This window comes from Lagopus leucura, unplaced genomic scaffold (genome assembly GCF_019238085.1).
Source record: "Lagopus leucura isolate 7727_CA_CO unplaced genomic scaffold, USGS_WTPT01 Super-Scaffold_739, whole genome shotgun sequence".
Taxonomy (NCBI): Eukaryota; Metazoa; Chordata; class Aves; order Galliformes; family Phasianidae; genus Lagopus; species Lagopus leucura.
The window spans coordinates 9,296,707-9,320,183 of NW_024962255.1; the positions used below are offsets into that span (position 1 = coordinate 9,296,707).

General features: G+C 37.9%; 1 long non-coding RNA gene across 1 annotated transcript in view; it reads left to right on the forward strand.

Annotated features, from left to right (window-relative positions):
* LOC122175214 overlaps positions 1 to 23,477 on the forward strand; it is a 185,832-nt gene that overhangs the window by 22,322 nt on the left and 140,033 nt on the right. The window contains exon 2 of the long non-coding RNA XR_006177347.1: positions 19,086 to 19,144. This is a non-coding gene — a long non-coding RNA (uncharacterized LOC122175214). The remainder of the gene's footprint in view (positions 1 to 19,085; positions 19,145 to 23,477) is intronic.

Genomic DNA, 23,477 nt, shown 5'->3' on the forward strand with positions numbered 1-23,477 from the left:
AAAAAAAAAAAAAAAAAAAAAAAAAAAAAAAAAAAAAAAAAAAAAAAGGAAAAGGGGAAATAGAAGCCTCAACCTTAAAAATTAACATGGACAAAGCTGCAAAATAAGATGGCAGTTTGTTCTCCAAGCTCTTCGAAAACACAGGTGCCTTGTATAGATGCTCTAGATTTGAACAAGCTTAGAAAAATTAAGGTCGGTCTTGCAATAGATGCTCAGAGTAAAGGTTTATGTGAATAGTTTAATTGCAGTTGTGCTCTCCAGTCATCTTAAAAGCTTTTGATCAAATGGGAAACAGTATGGTAGTGAGGAGCGTTTGTCCTTACAAATCTATTGCTGTCAGTGAAAGTAATGCTGCAGATGTTATATTGCTTGAAAACACTTGTTTCCCCATGATAAAACATAGCTCAGGGGATTATAGCAACCAGGCTTCTCAAGAATTGATGTGTAGCTAGAGAAGTGTTATTTCAGGTACCTATTAAAAGAATATATCAAAGAAAATATATTGTGTAGCTGTATAAACTAATAGAACAGAAGGAGCAGTCTCCAAGGGTGTGGGAATTAGTTGAATGGTAGTGCTGTCATCCTGTGCTGCTATGACTATGAGAATGTTTTGAATGGTTTTGTCTGATCAGAGAGTTTACGCTGTGTAGAAGTTACTTTTGAATGAAATCTGTGGCAAGCTGTGAATTATGCAGACTTTTAGAAGACTGGTGAGATCTCTCAGGAAGACAAACTCAATTCAAAACTCTTCAGTATTTAAAGGGGTTGTCACAGAAATACTTAATATTTCCTTATTTGAAAACTGAATTGGTTCTAAAATCAGCGTTGACACAAAAGCGATGCTGAGTTTGAGCTTTTAAAAAGGTGATGACATAAGTACAGCTTCTTCCTATTGCACGTACCAAATGTCCTTAGAACATTTATGTAATAAATCCATGATTCTTAGTAATCACCCTCAATTTCAGATAGCCAGCTCTTGCACTCTATTAAAGGAGTGGAAGTTCTGGTTCCTCTCTTTCCATGGCAAATTCTACTGTCTCTGCAGTTTCTCATTGCCATCTACCAAAACTAGAGAATTCTTTATTTCTTCCTGGTAGATACTTACTGACATGCTGTATCTTCCCTGGGCCCATCAGTAATTCCCATGAAAGTTGTAAGTATACTACTGAGGGCATTAGTATAGCATGTGAAAGCAAAGCAACTTCTCCCATACTGCTGTATTTGGGATGCCTTGAATTTGCTTTTTACAGCCAATGTACTTGTACAATGTAGAGCTTTCTAGCAGTGAGAAGTATTGATTTACATACCCAGTAAATATCTTGTAGGCATTTTTCTGTCTTTATTTGTTACTCAAGTAATACAACTGGACACCAATTGACATTATAGTTAACACCTACTAACAGAGCCACTGAAATTACCTGAAGTCTTTTCTAGCATCCATGGTTGGTTAATTATTTTGTTGTAGTGATTTTCATCATTAATTTTGCTGTGTTAACTGAAAGAAATGATAGGATGAGCTACTGTGTTAATCTGCGTATCTTTTCTTTTTTAACACTGCTTCTTATTTTTTGTTTTATTAAGCACATTGATAGGATCCCTAACCATCTTTTCAGCCACAGTCACATTAAAATAGTATTTACCACATTTTTATTGTACAACAATAAAAACAGATGCCAGGTGAATAGGCAGAAGGAACAAATGCATGGCTTTATGCTATTTGAAAAATGAAAGCACTGCATCTAGTTGCTAATGTAGAACAAGTATTTATAGCCTTTAAGTGCTTACTAGAAAAAGTGCATACTCTAAATTGTTTTCTTTTAGTTGGTGGACTAGATACTTCCTTTATATTAATATAAAATTTCTTGTTGATTTTTTTTTTAAACTTCATAGTAGTTTCTGATGTTTACTGTGTCCAGTTTTGGGCCCCTCACTGCAAGAAAGATATTGAGGCCCTGGAACGTGTTCAAAGAAGGGCAACAAAGCTGGTGAGGGGTCTGGAACATAGGCCATATGAGGAGAGGCTGAAGGAGCTGGGAATGTTCAGCCTGGAGAAGAGGAGGCTCAGGGGAGACCTTATTGCTCTCTATAACTTCCTGAAGGGAGGTTGTAGTGAGCTGGGGGTTGGCCTCTTCTCTCGTGTCATTAGTGATAGGACCAGAGAGAATGGCTTCAAGCTACGGCAGGGGAGATTCAGGCTGGACATGAGGAAGTATTACTTTTCAGAAAGGGTGGTCAGGCACTGGAATGGACTGCCCAGGGAGGTGGTGGAATCACCGACCCTGGGGGTGTTCAAGGAATGTTTGGACGTTGGGTTGAGGGACATGGTTTAGTGGGAGCTATGGGGAATAGGTGAACGGTTGGACTGGATGATCTTTTAGGTCTTTTCCAACCTTGGTGATTCTATGATTCTATGGATAAAGAGTTGATTTGAACTGACAGAACTGAATGAAAATCTCTTTGAATTTAGTATATGTAATATATATGATACCATGTGTTTTAGAACCATAGAATGGCTTGAGGTGGAAGGTACATTAAAGATCATCTACTTCCAGCATCCTTGTTATGGGCAGAGTTCAATAAATTTATTATTCCTCAATATTTTCTGGGCTATCTTAGTGTCATGGGTGGAAAACAATTGTACTCTATTGAACTGACAGGAGAGAAGCCAGAATATATTTACTGACATAATATGGATACAATATAGTGATTTAACGAAGCTTAATTGTAACTAAGGCAGTGACCTAACAAGATTTGAAGTAGCTGGATACACTTGATTATTTACTGCATAGGGGACTGGGTTAAACAGGCACATACAGGGGGACCTCCCTGTCGTGAGTCATGAGGTTCAGAGTGGATTCTCTTGGTTTCTGTACTCCTTGAACCATGAGATAAGGAGCCAAGGTGCAGCTGAATCCTCACTTTGTCCCAGTATTGCTCAATGGTTTGTGTCTATGGGATTGTATGTATGCAGTTGATCTAAGATATAACCTTAGTGAAGTTAATAATGCTTACGGTCAAAGATGTGATCTTAGTGAGGCTAATGAAGTATGAAACAAGCAGGGAAAGCACGCCATCACACTTGGAATGCAAATTCCTGTATATAAGTTCATAAGCACCTCTGCTTTATAAGCACTGCTGCTCAGTGGGATACCTACGTGAGCTAGTGTACTACTTGTCTGTGGGAGAGCAAAGGAGCAGTTGCTGGTTTTATGGAGGTATAACTAGGATGCACCATTCTCCTTTTAGGGTTCACTACATGTGACCTGATGTCAATCAATTTTTCTTTTTTTTTTTTTTTCAGAAGAGAAATCTTGAGACTTTCCAGTGATATTTAATTGAATTTTGCCATTTCAAGGGTAGAGGGAAATATAACCTCATTAGTTCCAGTGCCGCCTGCTCCAAATCTTAGTTTTATGGAGGATAACCTATGGACTGACACCAGTCATTCCTCTGCTATTTAGTCCAGCCTGACTCCAACATGTGGGCAGAAAAGGCCATTAAAGTTGGCAGCATCTATGTCCTCAACCTTCTCCTGCACATACTCAACTTTTGCTCTTGGCACTGTCAGAAGATTGAAGATAGATAAGTCTAAACACAGCAGTTGTGAAGGTATCTGCAATCTGGAGATAAATGAACAGGTTTGATAATGAAGGAAAGGCTAATTGGAATGGAGAAGGGATAGGTAGGCAGACTAAGAAAAGTCAGAACAAGTTGTTTTTTTTCCAAATCATGTGTAGATATTAGCTGTGGATGAGCTGAAAGGTCACTTGGGCATAAATACAGAACATCTCCTTGTGGTTGAAGAAATGATCTTCTTCATTTAAACTAAAATGCGCATGATAAAATTAAGATCCTAGTTGAACTAAAACATGAAATCATTTCCTTTAGTATTTCAGGTTTATCAAACCAGATCTTTTGAACAGAAAGTACCAAACCAATCTTTGTAGCTGAAAAATATGTTTCCCAGTGACTGTGTTTTGATCATTGGTCATCATTTATTTAAATACTATTAAATATTATTGTTCTTATTTTACAAAAGGTAAATTCAAGCGTATGTACATAGGTTGTCTTTGGAGATGAAAGGGAGTTGCTGTCTTTATGATGTATTTCTTTACTTTTGACAGCATGCCCTACTAAACTGATCATTGGATGGCTTGGTGCAGAGGTTGGTCTGTCTGTGACTCTGAAGATGATAAAGCAAACCATGTCACCTCTCTCTCTCTGTCCCCCTGCTGATCTATTTTGCCTAGTAAATCTTGCCTGTCATCTTGTTGCCCTACTTCTGCTATGAAAATGTATTTTTCTTCGCTACATTTCAACAATTTTTTTGTCTACTTTTGAATACTTTTGTGTTCTGCCAGCTGTTTCTTTAAGATGATTTGGCTAATGATTTGTTGAATGCCTTCGTATTCATAAGTATTACCTGGATTTCTGTCATCAGTAGGCATAGTGACAATGCCTTTAGAAAATATTTTGCTAGATAATTAGATGCAACTTCCTCGATAAAATCTGTTTCTCTCTTTGCCAATGAATCCAGTTTTCTGTATGCCTACTCATTCTGTTCCTGAAAATGGTTTCCACCAATATCCTATCTCACTGATCTGTAATTGTTAACGCTTATTTGCTCATGGAAAGCCCTTTTAGTGTCTTCTGTAATGAATTTTGATTTGAAATAGGGTCTTTTGTTCATCACAATGGAATTGGATTCCAGATTCCACTTGAATCTTTCTAGTCACCTCTACCAAAAGCACATGCTAGAAATAGCTTGTTTGTTTGTTTGCTGTGTCTTTGTCTTCTCTAGGCACTTCCTTTATAACTTCATCATTTATTGACCCTAAAGATTGTCAGCAGGCTTCTTTCTCTTACGTTATAAATCCCCTTTAAAAATTGTTCTTATGTGTTTGTTTTAGTTTGCTACATATATGTTATTACTTGATAGTGTTTACGGTCTTCTCTGCTTTCTTTATCTGGATGTGAAACTTCTTGACTTCTGTTGTTTTGTGGTATCACGTTCTTTTAGCTTCTCTTTTAGTAGACACTGTTTATTTGTTTTGAATAAAGCTATCTTTGAATACTTCATATTGCCTTAAGGAATTTGGGTTAAAAAATAGAAAAGAGAAACCTAGTCCACTGCTTCCAACTAAGTCAAGAGTGACTGTTTTCTGTATTTCCTGACTGCCTGTGAAATAGTTCTTCCTGGTGGCTTGTCATTGCATATTTAACACTCTCTACTGGATTTGGTTGAAGTTTTCTAGCCTTTCTGTGACTTGTCTGCTGTCTCCGTCCTTATGTTGCAGTTACTGTTGCCATTGTTGTTGCCTAGTTTACTGTATAATGCTAGTAATGTATTCCTTTTTTTTTGCCCAGAGTATCAGTTCCCTTGGACCACGCTTTACTGACTGGGCTAGAGTGCTCTGCTAATTAGTTTCAAACAGCTCTTTAATATACGATGCTCCTTAGAACTTGGCACAGTTTAATCTGTTTTTCACATATACTTTAACAGTTACACTGTGCCTTCCTGAATGCTTTCTTTCCACTAGACTTCCTCCATGATTATTATGTCCATATTTGATATTGCCAGTTAAATATGTAGCTGGTCTAGTTGCATTTGGAGTCAATTTCCCATCGTAAGTGCAAAAAAACCCCACATACACGTTGTTTTCACTACTCTGCACTCTTAATGTAGAAGTTGCTGATCTTTACCATTTCCTTTTACGTTATTTCTACCTTCCATTATATTCTTTAATGAAGTTCTCTTCCATTAGAGAAGAGCTTTTATTTGTTCACCAGTGTCCTTTTACTTTCCTTTTTTTTTTTTTTTTTTTTTTTTTTTTCTGGTTACATGTTGAATGTGAGCAGACTCATTCCTTTTATGTTCAAATGATGCCTGTTACTCCCAGAGGAGGAGCCTCATACTTACAATTGTCACCTTTTCTGATAAATCTCATATCTTCTTTTGTTTAAATCACTTATTTAGCTGCACACCAAGACTTGTCTTTCTGCCTTGTTCTGTGTGCAGTTTTGGGAGTGCTATGATGAAATACAGTTGCGTATTCTTGCCATGACTCAGAAACCTGGCTGTGTTCCTGGGAGGTAAATTACCAAACACCATAGCCAGCAACTTGCAGCTAAGGTTCATGACCCTAATAGTATATTTACTTCCTGGGAATAAGATTTCCCTTGATGATCATTTCCATTTCTTGAGTTCATGACTCTCTTTCTATAGAAAGTGGCTTCTAAACCTGTTTTTACTTCTATGAAGGTTTTTCATTGCACTGACATGTCATAGTGCCATGACACATCCTAAGGAGCTGCTGATGGTTGCATGTGTTATTCAGTGCAATGTACTCCATGCTCCTTCTGATTTTTCAGCTTCCCAGCTGGATAGGCTGCTTTTCTCAAAGCATCCTATTTGTGATAGCTAATTGGCTGCGCACTGTTTCGTTATTGTAGCTCAGATTGATCATGGTAGCAGAGTATCTCAGACAGCTGATGTGCAGCCTAAAACTGAATTTTGTAGACTGAGTTTCCACAATATTGCTAATTCTCATTGCAGAACCTGGATGAAAGAATCTCAGGCATAACTCTCTGCAGACATGGTGAAGTTTGGTGAATTCTTGCCTTTGATAGTCACTCTGGTAGTCTCCCTCTTAGCTAGAAAAGCACTTGAGCAAGACACTCCTGTTTTTACCCAAGCGTTGGGGCTGAATAATTTAATTCTGAACTTATGTGGTTCTAGATAAAACCGTGTGAGGTGAGGGAACAGCAGCTAGATGTACTGAATGGTTGTTACTTGTGATTCAGTACATTAGGAGTTTCTCTACTTGAAGGAAATAAAGTATGGAAGAGGATTTAATTTTGTAGAGTGCTAAAGAAGCATGCAGCAATCACTTCTCTACTTTGAGGAGAATTTTCTTTGGTCCTGATGAGAAGTAAGGAAATCTGTTATAACGGATTAGCATAAACTTCAGCTTGGGATCACTGGTTGTGTTTGCCACCTGTGTGCCCTCTTGTTTGCTTAAGTGGGCTGTTGTTCATAGAAATATATAGAGAAGCACAACTTCTAGGCATGTCTGTTTCATTGTTGGAGCTCAAACACCTACCTCTCTTACTCTGTCACTCTGCCGTTAAAAAGAAGGCAACAAAGATCTTTGATTCCTATTCAACTAAAAATATCCAGAGTGGTTAACTCAGTATCATCTTGTGTGTAAAAAGAAACAGCATGAGTTGCACAAAATGTAATTCAGTGCTAGTGCCTTTCTTTTGTTGGTGGCTGAAACAAGTGCAGACAAGTTTCACATTTTAATTTGGAACTAATTAGTTATTGCAAACATGGTCGGTGTTTTTAACCATTTTCCTTTCTAATTTCTACTGATCTGCCAAGGACTATGAAGGACTATTTCTATGAAAAAGACTGCAATTTTAGTTTTTATTTTTTCAAACACTGAGCCATTAATACACATGCAGTTTTATGTGCATGCGCAAATAAAATAGTACCTGATAGTTGAGCATCAGAAAGTAATACTTCTGTTGCCCTCAAATATTCCAAGTCTTATACTTTGTCTATACAAATCATTCTGGTTTTCTTATTCTCTTGAATTATTTAAGCTTTATGAGAAAAATGTAATTCCACAGACTTTATCATTTACAAACCAAACGGTGAATGTAGAATTCTTGTCTTAGAAGGCATAACAAAAAGTGTTAACCTTTTGTGTACGAAATTAATATAACCCTGGAACATGACAAGACCTAGTTTTTAGCTATGCTTTTGACTGCATGAACTACATTCGTTGTAAATTGCAAGACTCTTTTTTTAAACTGATATAAAAAATAGTTGCATTTTTCAATATTGCAGAAATAGGTTTAGGATTTTGGTGATTTAATTTCATTGTCTCTCTTTCCTTATAGTCACAAATCTTGAAAGTTTTAGATCCAGATTTCAAGTGTTTTTGCCAGATAACAATGTCTAATATTGCATATAGGCAGGATTTGGGAGGGAATTTGATGTTGTCTGAGAATGGATTTGTTTTCTTACTATGAGATTTTTTTCATAGTTCACAAATTTACAAGCCAACGTTCTCTACTCTGTCATGGGTTGAGCACAGCACAAACCATAGCAGAAAAATCTACATTCTCAGATCTGGTGGTTTATGTATTGTTACTTAATTATGTACCTTAACTTACTGTGGTTCAATTGCACGGAGCTTTCACTATAGTCAGCAGCTGCATATGTGGGAAAATTACATTTTTACAACAGAAGTAGAGGAGATATCCTTCATGCTGGAGAGAATAGGGTAGAATATTTCTATCCCACGTACTGGAGTGCATCAGAGAGATACTCCAGGCAAATAAACTTTCACTGCTACAGAACAGTGTTACAGTGGATGGTTTAGCGTGTGTAAATTAGCTGGGATTACAATTGAAATGGTGCTAGTGATTATCACAGATGATGCCTAAAATGTATTAGGAAGCCTTCTGTCCTTCTGCAATGAAGTATTTGTAATACACCTATTTAATGAGCATGATTCCCTCGAAATAAAATTGAAGTGCAGCAATTAGAATAAAACTAGCAAACAGTTAACCAAAAGAAAGCTAGATTAGTAGGTGTTCATGCTTTATTTTATGTTAATAGTTCTGCGAAGTTAAATCCTGCACAACTGTTTCAAAATTGATGAAATTCATTTCTAAAAGAAACCACTTGGATGATAGATAGGACTATGATTTCCATTGTGTCCATGCCAATAAAGGTTTTGTTTTTATACTGCAAAAATTCTTTGATAATAGATCTTGGGTCTAGTTTTTTGGCTTCTGAAAACAAATTACTGCTATTTAAAATAAGTTCATATTTGTTACTTCATATCAATTCCTGCCATAAGGATACAGTTAGGACTGGCAATAGCATTATACAACTGAACCATATATTGTTAAGGCAACATAACGCTCACCAACTGCACCTCTGCTGCATTATCCAATGAGCCTATGTGATAATAGTGTTGATTTTGATTGCTGCTTCTACACAGATGTCCTTTTAAAACGTGCTTGATCTCCTGATAGATTTATAAATATTTCCAATTGACAGCCTCTTCACAAATACCTATTTTGGGAGATCAGAGCCAGCATTTCTATAATCATGTTCAGTCATTCAGATAGCCATCACATTTGAATACAGTGAAGAAAACTGGTCATGCGAAAGCAGAAGCCATAATTGGAAGCAAATGCCAAAAAGATGTTTTCATAATGAATGCATTGATATTTAAGTAGCTTCCCAGCATTTTAATGGCAAAAAATGTGTCATGATCTGCCATCTAGCTTAGTAATCTTGGCTGATATCTGGATAAATGCATATATTGCATTGCTTTAAAGTAGCACTGGTAATGGCATACTGTCTGGGATTCTGTATGTTTTAGAAGAAATTACTTATTGGCTTTTGTAGCCTTGGCAACTAGTATCAGAGCAACTGCTGTTTTGTTGTTTTAGGACCTATAATTCCAAGGAACATCTAGGGGCACCACTTATGATAAAGGAATATGGGCCTTCAGCATGTTGTGGTGCTCTGGCTATGGACCCATCTACAGACCAGCTCAATAAAGTCTGCCTGCTATGTAGGATTTCTGAATAGAGTAATACGTAGGTCACCCCAAAAGTAATGCTACCTGTTTATTTACATGGAAACCACAACAGATTTAAAAAAAAAAACAAAAAAAACCACACAGTAATACTATTTGACTGAGGAAAATCTCATCTAAAAAACAGTACTTTTCATTGTAGCCACCACCATTAGCTATGCCTTTTTGACAGTGATAAGCAAGAGTCTGCATGCCACACTTATAAAAATGTTCACCAGCACAGGTAACCCAGTTTCACAGCTGCTGTGACAGAATTGTTGCTGGGAAAATATTGCCTATGCAGTTAATCTTTCATCAGCCTGGACAGATGGAGGAGAGAAGGCACCAAATCCAGACTGTATGGTGGGGTAGTCCAGTCAAGATTAGTATGATCTTCAAACAGGGATGGGGCCTGGCCTTATGTTGCGAGAGAAAATTTGTCTTCTCTGACTTGATTCTGGAGGTTTGAGCCTTCAGCTTAGTCAGTGCTGCAATGCAGTGATCAGAGTTGGTAGCTTGTCCAAGTTCCAGGGAATCTAGTAGGATTGCCCCTGTCCTATCTAGAAGACAGTGCATGTCACTTTGCCCACTGAGGGCTGTGTCTTGAGCTTCTTCTTTGATCAGGAATTCACGTGTTGCCCCTCCATGGACATACCGTTTTGACTCTAGCTTGTAATGGCAGCACCAAGTCTCATCACCGATAATTATGGGATCCAAGAAACTGTTGTCTTCAGCCTCAAGTTTGTTCAGTAGATCCAGACTAACTTGCGTGCAGTTCTTTATGTTCCTATGGGAGCATTCGTGGGACCTTTCTGGTACGAAATTCATGATACACCAATGTTGCCATCATTATTCCCAATGCATTTAATATTCAGCTCTTTACACGGTTCCATGGTTGTAATCTGCCAGTTCATGTGATCTGGCTGATTGAAGTGCTCTTCATTTTGTGGTGTGGCAGCTATTTATGGCTGTCCAGAACATGACTTCTCTTTCACACTGCTGTTGCCATTGTTTGAAACACACTACCCCCCACCTTACTGTGCTCACATCTGCTGTTTGGTCTCCCTAAACAGAGTCATAGAATTATAGAATGGTTTGGGTTGGAAGGGATGTTTAAGATCGTCTAGTTCCAACCCCCCTCTGGACATCTTCATGGCCCTTCTTTAGACCCACTCCAACAGCTCCATGTGCTTCTTGTGTCAGGGGCCCCAGAACTAAACACAGTACTCCAGGTGGGGTTTCACAAGAGCAGAGTAGAGGGGCAGAATCACCTTGACCTGCTGGTCATGCTTCTCTTGATGCAGCCCAGGATATAGTAGGCCTTCTGGGCTGCAAGTGCACATTGCCATCTCTTGTTTAATCTTTCATCAACTGACACCCCTAAATCGTCTCTTCTGGGCTGCTTTTAAGCCATTCTCCCCCCAGCCTCTGTTTGTGTTTGGGATTACCCAACCCAGGTGCGGGACCTTGTACTTGGCCTTATTGAGCTTCGTGAGGTTGGCATGGGCCCACTTCTCAAGACTGTCCAGGTCCCTCTCAATGGCCATTTCCCCTAGTATGTCAAGTGCATTGCTCAGCTGGGTGTCATCTGCAAACTTGCTGAGAGTGCACTCCAATCCTATTGTCCACATTGCCTACAAAGATGTTAAATAGCACTGGTCCTGTCAACAGTCCTTGAGAAATGCCACTTGTCACAGGTCACTTTTGGACACTGAGCCATTGACGCAACTCTGAGCGTGACCATCCGGCCAATTCCAGACAGATGTTCAGCAGTGAATCAATGAATGTTGATGGATACAAACTTTTCTGGATGGAGGAATTCAGTGACACGCCTTTGCTATATACTTCTGTGTCAGACACTATTTGTTAGCCTACCCTCCTGCTACCATCCGTCACATGGCAACTGTATTTAGTGAAATATTGGTGGCAAGGTTCATCCTCTACTGCCATACCTCCAACATCCACTTCTGGCATACTGGTGTGACAAAATAAGACAGGAGCCATTACTTTTGGAGCAACATTCTGAAATAATACATTCAGAATGTATTCTGAAGTTAAACAGTCCAGATAAATTCAGATTTCTTTCAGCATTTATATGATTAAAAGTCAAATGTGGACAATTATTGCATGAGGCTTTTGTTGTTTTGATTGCAGTACCCTGCATTGTGCCCTAGTACCACAGCATCTGAAACACAAATTAGAGTAAAATAAGGCTGTAAATTCTACTTCTGTCTCCACACTGCAGTTCTGAAGTGATGAAAAATAAAACACCAACCAGTTACACAGCAAAGTTTTAGAGAATCCATTTGAGTTTCTACATTTAGTATAGTTGATATATCATGGAAAGTCATGAGCTGTTTAATCGATCAGTATTTCCTTTTTCATTATTCTGTAGGCATAGCAAGCAAGCAGGGCACTGTTGCCACAGTTAATACCCCAACTCTCTTACCTATGTCTAGAAACTAATTCTTAGTGAATATAGGAGCATTTTAGATAGCTTTTCCATCTTTTATTATTGTCTACTTCTGATTCATTGGAACTTTGCTGTGCTTTCTGTATTTTACCCTTTTTTTTTTTTTTTTTTTTTTTTTTTTTTTTCCGCTTTCTTATAAGGCTGTGTGTAGTTTGCTTGCTTTTTAAGTGGAAAACACTTAGTTTCTCAGGAGAGCTTGAGGATATTTTTGTCATGTTTTTCAGTACTTTTGTGTAGTTTTCATTCCTTCTGAAAAAAAGGTATTGCTTGGATAGTTTCTAGAAGTTGTGACTACCATTTAAACTCTGCTTTGTTGCCTCTCCTGTTGTGAGAGGTTTTAAGGGGTATTTATTGGGACCAAGGAGAAAGAATAAAGGAAAGCTGATTCTGGGGGAGGATTTATTTACAGGGTTTCAAGGAAATAAATTATTCCCTATGCAAGCATCCTATTAGAACTCAGTTGATAATATAGGTAAATATTCATTGCACTGAACTTAATCACACTGTTTGCAATGTTTGCAACCTGTAATGTTTCTGAGGTGAACTGCAGATTATTTTTAAAGTTATGGTTGTACTTTCAGTAAGGTGAATAATGAAGTAGCTTTTTTTCTATCTACCTTGTGTATACATATCATGATACTATGGCATGGTTGATGATAATTAGATATAATGAAAGTAATCTCCTTTTTTGAAAATACATTGTTGGATGATGCCATAAGGTTTCAAATTGTATTTCAATTTTGAAAAACTCAAATGAAAGTTCTCACTGAAAACTTTTAAATAAACTAATGAGGGATAAAAAAGATATATAAGTCAGATTCCTACAAGACACAAAACAAAATGAACAAAAAAAAGGAATAAATATCTGATTTTCACTGAGAAGGGAAACTATGAGCATGTCTCACAGAAATCTCTTCACCTGATCACTGTGGAAGAGTGACAGTGGAGAAACAGCTCTCATAATATCAAATGATTAGGTTATCAAGTAATAAATGAAACCCAGTGTTGATGGAGAAACCAGTCTAGATCTGTACACGTAACATGAAGGATGTAGAACAAGTTGTTTTCACTTCTAAACTATTTCAGATAATTCTGATAATGTGTCAGTTTATTTAGCATCTACATCTTAATTGTTTGGTGGAATTCTACTGTCACTCATGCTGAAAAACAGAACTGGAATAAGTACATGAGGAGATGAACAAGGCTTATCGTGTTTTTCAAACTATTTGGTCCAAGGAGCGATAAAGAAAAGAAGAAGTCTTTGTGCTGGAGAAGAGATAACTGAAAGGATGCAAAGAAGGAAGTCTGCAAAATAATGAGTAGGAAACATGCAGTGGAATAGGAAGGGATTAGTAAATGTTTCTCCCAGGAGGGGAGAATATTTGGAAACAGATTTAGAACTAGAAAGAAAAATTCTTTTTTCCTGACTTCCATAAACTGTGGAATGCTACTGCAAAAGATTGTAAATACCAAGAAAATTGACTGGTTTCTACTCAGTATTATAAAGGTGGGTCAATCAATGAAAGTTTTAGAAGAGTCTGTAAAATTTAAATCTTAAGCATCTGGTTCAGGTAGTTTGAAAGATTTGCTAGAGGACTCACAAAGAAGGCTTGCTGTGTTTTTTATATTAAGATAGTCACTGTCAGAGATAATGTGCTGTTTTGAATAGACCTTTGCTTTAATGAAGGCCAGTAGTATCATGTCATTAGTAAAAAATTAATATGTTACAGCAATAACTGGAAAAAAACAACAACTAACTCTACCAGTGCATACAGCATGAAATATGAATCGTGTGTGTGCTGCAGCCTTGCATGTAGCCAAAATAGTTGGCAGAGTAGATGGCAAGAGAAAGTGGTGCTTCTCTAAGTTGTTCTGACTCTTTTATTGTCATATGCTTATTTTAATGTTGGTTTATTTCTAGTAAGGCGTATGGTTATTCACTTTTTTAAAATTTCAGTGGCAGGAAACCAGGTCAGGTTCCATTGTAGACCTGAAATTTGCAGATTTCTGTTTAGAACGTCTACACTCCTTTCTGTCTTAAATCTCACGTGTATTGCAGTTATGGAAAGCTGGATGACCTGTGCGTGGCAGTTTGCACATGACTAAGCAATTGATGTCCACACTCAAGTTCTTCCATCTCTGTGTGGAATGGGGTGTTCTAGCTAACCTACTTGTCCGTAATGGGAACGTAAACAATGCCCTTCACAGAAACATGTTTTATTTTTGTGGGAATACTGCAGTGAGCTTGTTGCCATTGCTTGCACTCTTTTCTCACACTCAGCGGATTGCAGTGCTCCACTAGTATTAGTACAGAGGTACTGATTTCAGTTGAAGGCTGTGAGGTATGCAAAAATGATGCGTTTCCATAGCCACTGGTAGTTAGCAGATGGGCTGCTGCTTCCAGTACTAATTGAACTACTTTAGCCAACTGTGGCTCCAATTCCTTAGTGTTAATCTATTGCTACTGAGGCAAGAATTTGCAAAGAGATGGCTTAATAGGACAGGTGGTTCATAGTGCAGCTATTGAGATGATGAGTGGATTTTTTGTACATATCTTCCCATTTGGACATTGAGTAGCCAGAAATAATATTGAGACATAAGGAAGAGACCCTGAAACTATTTACTCTGTAGAGGACAGGGAAAGAATCTCTAGTAATTGATCTTTCTCATGTGTTAAGTAACAGTTATGCTGAATTTCAAGGGAGAGATGAAATCATTGTCGTGTTTAAAATTCTGATTCTACCTTCTGTTGAGTGTGGTTATTAGACTATTCTTTTCTTCTCTCTCTGACATGGCAGGAGCATTTTACAGTCCATTTCACCACAGCATCCTATAGAAAGCTGACACCTTGACCTTGTTTAAACTATGTTGTGCAGTAAAACTATCCAGTTCACTTTCAGATTAAGCAGCAAGCTGCATATGCAGCCCACGTTCTTATGGAAGAATGAGGGTAGTGTCTGTACTGTGGAGTCGAACTCATAAATGTGAGTTGACAGAATCATACTAGGAACTACTGCAGACATAAAAACCTGGTGAGGAATCTTACTAGAACTGCCCGTGGTATGATTAATTTCAGACAGCATCCTACCAATCAGACCCTTGCTAATGTGCTGATAAAGAAAGTTGTGCAAGTGTAATCAGTAACGGTATTGCTGAAAAAACAGAAGGTCATGTAACAAAAATTCATTTATTTTATTAGTCATTAAGTAAATTAATATTAATGTAATCTCATAATTATAAATATCTGATTGAGATACAAACTATTGAATAAATGGGTTGAGGCCTTGTAACTTGCAGGAATTTGTACTGAAGAATCTTCTTTTGGGTGGTTACAGGAAGGCTGGATGTTCCAGAGGACAGTGTGATCTTGGTTTAAATATGCAGGTAGTTATCAGCTCAAACATGGGCGTCAGCATCTGATTTTCCTGTGCTTCTGATACTACCAATATGTCTAGGAAGCATTTATTTTTTTTATTATTCTCCGGACTCAACAGGGAGTTTAAATCTGCTACCCCTCTTTGCCTTTTTGCTTTTTTCACTTTTTCTCTGTCCTGTAATCTTCATTACTAGTTGAATTGGTTGTTTATCCAGATAGGAAAAAAAAAAAAGAAAAGAAAAGAAAAGAAAACCACACAGTTTAAATCTAGACAGGAGATCTTCCTGAAGACATTTGTTTGAAACAATGTAATAACAACATCTAACAATGTTATTTGCCCTACACACCCAGAGAGTCTAGGCACTACCACAACCCTGTTGTTTCTCACCCTTCACTTAGGAGCAGAGTAAAATATGGCCCTTACCCTCGAATGTTTACAGTCTCTTTTGAAATGTTCTTCTTGATAATGTTATAATGTGCACTTTTCTCTGTACAGCCTTGGGCTACTGCCACCATTCATAGACATGTCTTCAGAGGCCGCTGCTTTAAATTCTCCGCAGGTTATGCAAACTGAGAACTGCCTCCTGGATGCATGGAAAACTTAGCTAGTAGAAAAAATGCCATTCAAACTATGAGCACTATCTTATGGTTAACTCATGCTGATATGTAACACAGCCATCGGACAAATATATTTTGATACTCATTTGCAAAATAGGAACTGCCTGCCTTATTGGAACTTCTTCCATGTATTGATGGTTTTCTTTGAAATGGTCAGGTATAGTCTGATGGCTCTTTCAGTTCAAGTTTGTAGTGTTGAATTTTATGTTTACTTGAAAATCAAACTACTCTTAATTATTTTTATCTTAATAAAGAGTTGAGAGTGAAGTGGCTTAGATGTACAGGAATCAAAGCATCTGTTGAGATAGCTTTGATGTTGAACAGCTTGAGAGGACAGGATGGCAAACAAAGCTGTTAGTGTTTCAGTAGCACTAAAGTTATTGTGATGTGTGGAAAGAAGTTGAAAGGCTGATGGTGAACAAATAGCAAATTGCTGTTTTGTGTACTGTGCGCTTAAGGAAGTGTAGGATTTCATTGATGTAAATTAGACCAAGTATTGTCCTGATTTATTGAGACAAATCAAATGTAGTTGGCTTAGAGATTTGAAGACTCGTGTTGTACCTGATGAGAGCAGCAGTAGAATATCAGAAGCTGGTAGCCTCCAGTGGGTGTAGAGATGGTTTAAATGTGCAAGGGGATGTTGAATAAGTAGGACAGAAGTACTGCAGGACAGCAAGCTCAGTAGTGAGTGCCTTTACCAGTGGCCAGGAGAGGGCAAATAAGGCATTCTTAATGCTGCTAGAAAAGAAAAGAATCATTAGAGCAGTAAGCAGAAACAAACAAGGAAATTGCAATTTTGTGGTGGTTATTTGAGGGAATAAAGTGTCTAGAAAAGACTTCACCTTTTTTAATGAGCTGTATGCCAAAGGCAAGTAGAAGGTTTAATACCTTTAGGCCAAATCATGACCTGCTGTAGATTTAATAGAGACTGGCAGACTGCTGCTGTTTGCAAGGAAGTTCTGCAGATTTATAGCAGTGCAGGTTTTGGAGTCAGCTTTTTCCATGTATATTTTTCTCAAATAAGTATTACTGCATTGAAAGGCAGGAATACAAGCGCCGTATTACTAATACCCTTGTAATAATAATACGTATTTTAGCTTTCAGAGTAATTTTGGGGAAAATGCAACAAATAAATAAAAGAAAATAATGAACACTCATAAGTAAACCAAGAAAGCAAAGCCGACTCCTCAGAGAAACAGCCAAAAGCAGAATTAAAAATTAAAGATGAAATAGATCCTCGAGCTAGATCTGAAGCACTAGAAATCTTTACATAAAATATAGGTGTAAATCTTAAAGCCAGTGTAGGATGATGTTCTAGTCCATAGCGGGGGGAAAAGTCAAAATGAAAGTGCTGTGAATGTCAGAGTGAGACAAAACAACCTACATTTATCCAGCACTTAACATTTTGATATTGAATGACCATTAAATAAAACAGAAAGTTACGTTTATCTTAAATGCATGGAAATTAAAAAAGGAAATGCTGTATTTCTAGAGATTCCGTAGCTATGAGCAAAGTATTGTTTTGACAGGAGGGCTACATTAAAGTAAAATACTAAGGGAAGTATTGGTGATTTAAAATAAGAAGACGTGAGTGCTTCACCTCTGGATTTAATAAAAGCCAACATACACACAAAAGTTAGATTGAGCAGCCCTTTGAAAGCAAAGCAATTGGTATTTGAGACAAATTGAGTTAATTTACGTCTTTAAGAGAAGACTTTGGCAAACAATGGATTATGTCTTTGTGAAGATACTAAAAATTTCTTTGAAGATATTTAAAGAAACAGCACTGGTCAAGAGCAAACGCTGTGGTTGTGTTTACCTACTGGCCCCATCCCGATGGCTCTGCTCTGTGCAGGTCAAGAGCTGGCCTGACAGCAGGCCGTGTGGAGTCAAGGAAAAGTGTAATGGTTCCACAACTCTTGGGTCTGATCTACATTCTGACATCACTGGTTCTCTTCATTGCAGGGATGGCAAGGAAGGCAGATCCCAAGTCTTCAGACTTCAGACTGTGACAGTGCCGTGTTTTGTGGTGCATTTCTATGTAACCTTAGACAAATTTATTTTTGTGAGTTCAGTATGTTAGGGCTTTTCATAATTGCCATGTGTGGAATGAAAGGCAATTTAGGCAAAAAGTGTGTATAGCTGCAAATATTAGAAAGTATAGTTATTATCAAAAGCCATGAAAGGAACTTGATGCAAATGTTCCATCTACAATAGAAGGGCCAGACTCTAATATCATGCATGATGCACAGTAACAGATTTTACTCGAGTACCATGGGATGCCCATACTGTGCCTGAGATTAGAATCTGTCTCAAAAATGGATTATTTGGATACAAAAGAAGCAATGATGAGGAAAATAAAATTTTACTTTTCCTCACCCTTAGCATGTGAAATTTGGCTCTTGGCTTTGTTTTTATTCTTGGTCATTTATTAGAAAAAAATTGGCAATAAAAATAATGACAGTATAAAATATCACTCCTCTATAAGAATCACATCATCAATTTGAGACAAAAAAAAGTTATTCTTTCACCACCAGTTGCTCAGAGCAGCTAGCAAATCTTTAATATTTAAATATTATCTATATTACCTGAAGCTAACAGTGACTGCATTACCAGGGGGGATTTCCCTGCAGTGCTGTTATCATGCATGATGCAGGTGCTGTAGCAATAGAGCTCTGGTGTTGTGGAAACTATGAGCAGTCTAATCTACTCTGCAAATCTTATGATCAGAGACAGTATCTTCAACTATTTAAATCCCAAGCTGTATCATCTTTATTTTCCCCCATATTTAGATTTTGTCTTTTGTTCTTGTCAATTTGGGGAGGAGGTAAATGAAAGTTGAATAGAAACCATAATTAATCTGGGACAATCGCTTGCAGCATTAATTTATATTCAGAATTTTGCCTTGCAGCAGCTCGACAGCTCCAGAAGGCTAATAAGGCAAAGGCTGCAGAGCTTGTCTCCTTATTGAATGATGTATTTATGACCCTAGTCTCTTATTTTTAATTCACAGCACCCCAAGAGAAGTTGGTATAGCTGACCCAAGGTCATCTCCAGAGTATCGTTTGCCAGGTAAGAAACTCCCATTAGGAATGGGAGAAAGGATTTTTAAACTTCATGGGATGGTGAGGGATGTGGTGAACCTAGCTCCCATGCACTGTCATGGGAAGAAGTCCCCACATACTTCAGTTATCCTATTGTGACCTAAAACTTCTTTGAGGTTGAAAAGCAGCTGCACCAGGGTTTCTGTCATTCTGGATTAAGAGAAATTTCTTGGAATGCTACAGTGCATAGGAGTGGCTGGTATTTTGAAGTGTAGTGTTATTAATGATCTCCATGGAAATCATAGTACTGGTACTGAAAGTACCTCTTAAACAAATGGCAGGTACAAAGTAAAGGGCCAAACTCTTTGAACAATTTGAGTGTTTTGTTTAATTATTATATGTCTCTTTTACTGCATCTCAGGTGAATAGAGTTTAAAGGATCCTAATTTTAGTGCAACCAAATAACTAGTAATGCAGACAAATTCTATTCATTGTTTTAGCAAAGACTAAAATCACAAAAATGGTCATAGCAAATGTTTTTCTAACATACAATCCTCAGTGACTTTGAGAAAAATGCCTGCATTCTAGTCATACTTCTGAGACCAGCTATGAATCTTTACAGCTCACAAGTGAAGCAATAAAATTTCAATGGCAAAATGCTTGTCGTCATAAAAATGTGAAAAATATGCCACTGTTCAGGGGCTAAAAGCTGTCCCAGGAAATGCTCTCAAGTCTGTGAATATTCATTGTGCTGCCTGAAAGTGCACCTAATTTTAAGGTATTATCTTTATTCAGTATTTTACTTTTTGCATATTGTTTAAACTAACTTTAAACATTCTGAAAATGTAAGTATTTTATTTATCACTTGTTAGGTAGATGAATGAAAGTACTAGTCAAGTGGTTTTTGAATAAGCTGCTTTTTAAGCTTGCATATCAAAGTATGCTTTTGCACAAATAAAAAAAATTGAGTATAAAAATTACATATTTTTACTTCTATATACAATCATACACGTACAATTCTAAAATCTCATTTCTTTGAAGCTGTAGTAATTTCTTCAGAAATATCATGCTCCAGCTTACACAAACAACACAAGTTATACAGGATATAACATCAAATGAAACTCAAATGCTGTGTATTAGCAAAAAATATGTCCCACATCTTGCCACCTCCTTCCCAGTTCTAATTTGACACAGGGACACCACAGACTTAAGAAGTCTTTACTGTGCAGGTAATCAGTATGTTGTTGTGTAACAAATACTCAGGATGCTAAAGAGAAATCTTCATACTGATACTTTGTTTTCATTCCTTTGCCATTACAAATTAGTTGGAAGGTGACTGGGGCCAAATCCCTAGCTCAAAATGTTCTGTCATCTAGGCAATTTTAATAAGTTTTTGAAACTGTATTATATTGCTGTTGATGCAGCAAAAGATTTGCTTTGAAGATCATGTTTGTTTGATATTCTGACTACTGACAATGGTTGACATGGAGGATGCCATCATCTTTGCTTTGTTGTGAGGTCCTTCACATTCGTGTCCTTTGCAGTCACACAAATCTTCATGTATACAGGGTAAATAAATTCCTTTTTCATCATAAAAGAAAATAAGAACAGGGTATGGGAAAATATTACCTGTTATTAATTATAATTCTCTGCTTTATCATGACAATCTAATCTAATAACTTTTCTGGATTTTTTTCTATGCAGCTGTGAGTTCACCTCACCTGAAAATGTGCCCCAAGACTTTAATGGTGGAATAGCTGAATTTTTTTTTCTTTGACAGTCTTAATGCATACATGATCAATTAAAACACACTTATCTTTAGAATTATTTGTTCTCTGTTCCTGTGCTTTGTCCTTGTATTTATGTAGTATACATATTCTCAATAACTCTTTCTGAACCTAGTAAGCCTTTCAAGACTGGGAATGCAATACGCACTAGCTAGCTTCCTCTTCTATCACTGGCTTTATTTTCCTATCTATTCTGTCTTCCATTGCACATTAACACTTTAATGTATTTGCCTTGTCTGCAAGAACCAGAACCCAAGTTTTACCAGTAACCATTTGTATGTTTGTAATCAGTTGTGTTTAGTAATATGGGCACTTGTAGCACAGCTTGCCTAATTCTGGCCCTAACAAACCTAGGTCTGGGTTGAACTGATAGGCCTTTGTATCCTGTCTCTCTTTGAAATAAAAAATGGGGGTGTTAGTGAGAGGCTGTTCAAAGCAAGAGATGCTTTCCAGAGAAAGCATGTAGAGAACTGGAAAGCATAAATGAACTCGTCACAAATCTCTGCAAGGTGTATGATGTGTTGTAATCTGGCTTAAAATATAAATTAAAAAGGTCTGGTCATAACTGCTGGTTGAGATTGATATTTTAATGGTTTTGGACTGTTTAGTCTGTTCTAATTTACTTATCTTCACTCAGCTCTGTTAAACACACGTCATTTCCAGGAAAACCTTCAGCTAAGCCATAATTTGTAGTTTGCAGTTTGCAGTTCGTCAGAAGGCCAAGCCTTACCTGTAGCATGCAGTTCTACATGAGATGTCTGCAGCAGGTTGTTAATATGTTTAGGGTTCTTAGTTCACATCAGTTTGACTTGGAGTACAACGGAAAGCTGCTCCATTGCAGCACTCCAGTTGTGGGAGTCATCCCACCATGTTTCAGTAATGGCAATTAAGTCATAGCTTGCCTTCCACACAGTGGCCCCCAACTCCTCTTGCTTGTTGCCCACACAGCATGTGTTGGTGTAGATGCACTTCAGCTGAGCCGCTGGCCTCACCACCCCAACCCCAGCATTATCCCCCATGGCTCATCTCTAGTGAGCTTCTCTTCTCCCTTCATACCTACTTCAAAGCCCTCTCAGTGAGCCCTGCCAGCTGCTGGGCAAGGATCCCTTTGCTCCTTTGAGACAGGTAAGACGTGTACACAGCCATCAGACCAGATGCTGAGCAAACTACTCCATGGTTGAAAAAGTCAAAACTCCTGCAATGTAACCAGCCTTTCAGCCATGTATTTATCAGACAGTTTTACAATCCTCTCAGTATCTCTCCCTGCCACCCTATGGACAGAGGAGAACATCACTTGTACTACTGCTCCCACTAACCGGAGTGGTTAGTTGATGAACTTTCTGTGCCCAGAGAGTTTCAAACAGAGCTTCCTTGTGGCAGTGTGGAAACATCTGATTGTTACTGAAAATAGAAGCTGCTTTTCTGTGGTGGTGCTGCATGATTTTCCTGTCAATTTGCAAATGATTTGCCTTCAGCATTTCTCTGATTTGCCATGCAGTTCAGCACTGATATGCCTGTGGAAAAATAACTGATACCTAGTTTTTACCTATTCAAGACTGGAGCCACACTTCCTCTGAGGGCTGACTAGCTGAAAACAGCAAAGCTCCCTCTGGCAGTAGATTCCTAGAAGTAGCAATTAAGTAAGCCTCCTGATAAAGGCTTTGCTAAATGCCAGCATTTTTGAAGCAGAGTGACAACTTCTATAGCTGATGGGAGGGAATCAGGAGTGCAGTGAGGGAGCTGACTCTTGCCTGCAGCAGTCACTACTTCACTTGTTCCCTCCCACCAGCAGCACGGTCTTTTCCAGAACTGCCATTCTCTCTTGCTACACCTGCCCTCTGTTGTGTTCCAGTTCTGCTTCTCATATTTGGGGCAGGAGAACTCTGTTTTCTCTGCACCACCAGGAAGCATCTGTATGGCTCTACCTCTCTACATTTGAACCTCTTCAGCAGCAGCATTGAGAGCTCAGGCAGCCTGAAGCTGAGGTGTGTGTGGTACTGGGGCTGTGGAATCTCCAGCAGTGAGGCAGCAACCACCATCAGGTCTTGCAGCTTGATGCTGAAGCACGGGCATAGCAGATTGAATCTGTAGGGAGTTGAGATAACAAATTTCTGCTAAAAAAGCTTGCAGCTTCATTAAAAGCATTTCACTGCTATGAGAGATGGTATAAGGCCAGGTGTCTGGTTCGTTATGCTTCAAAATTTTCCTCTGTATCGCAGTGATTTTGATTGACACAATTTGATTGTGAAAATAAGATTATTTTAATGGGAAAATATATTTTGTCTTAGTTTTGTGCTTTAGTCTAACTGAAATTTCTTTAAACTTCCCCTTCAATTCAGATGGGGTATGTATTCGTGTTTATAAACAGAAATGGCTAGACACAGGAGTTTCTAACAGGAAGCATTATATCAGCCTAATTTTATTTGGAGAAGGAAGTGTTCTTTCTCATTTAAAAGGGGGGAAAAAATTGGAAAGTAAATCCTGAGGATGCTCTCATTATTCATGAAAAACGTTATTGAAAGCAAACTCTTAGGTGACTGGCCAAACATCAAAGTGCATATCCATAGTTGCAGA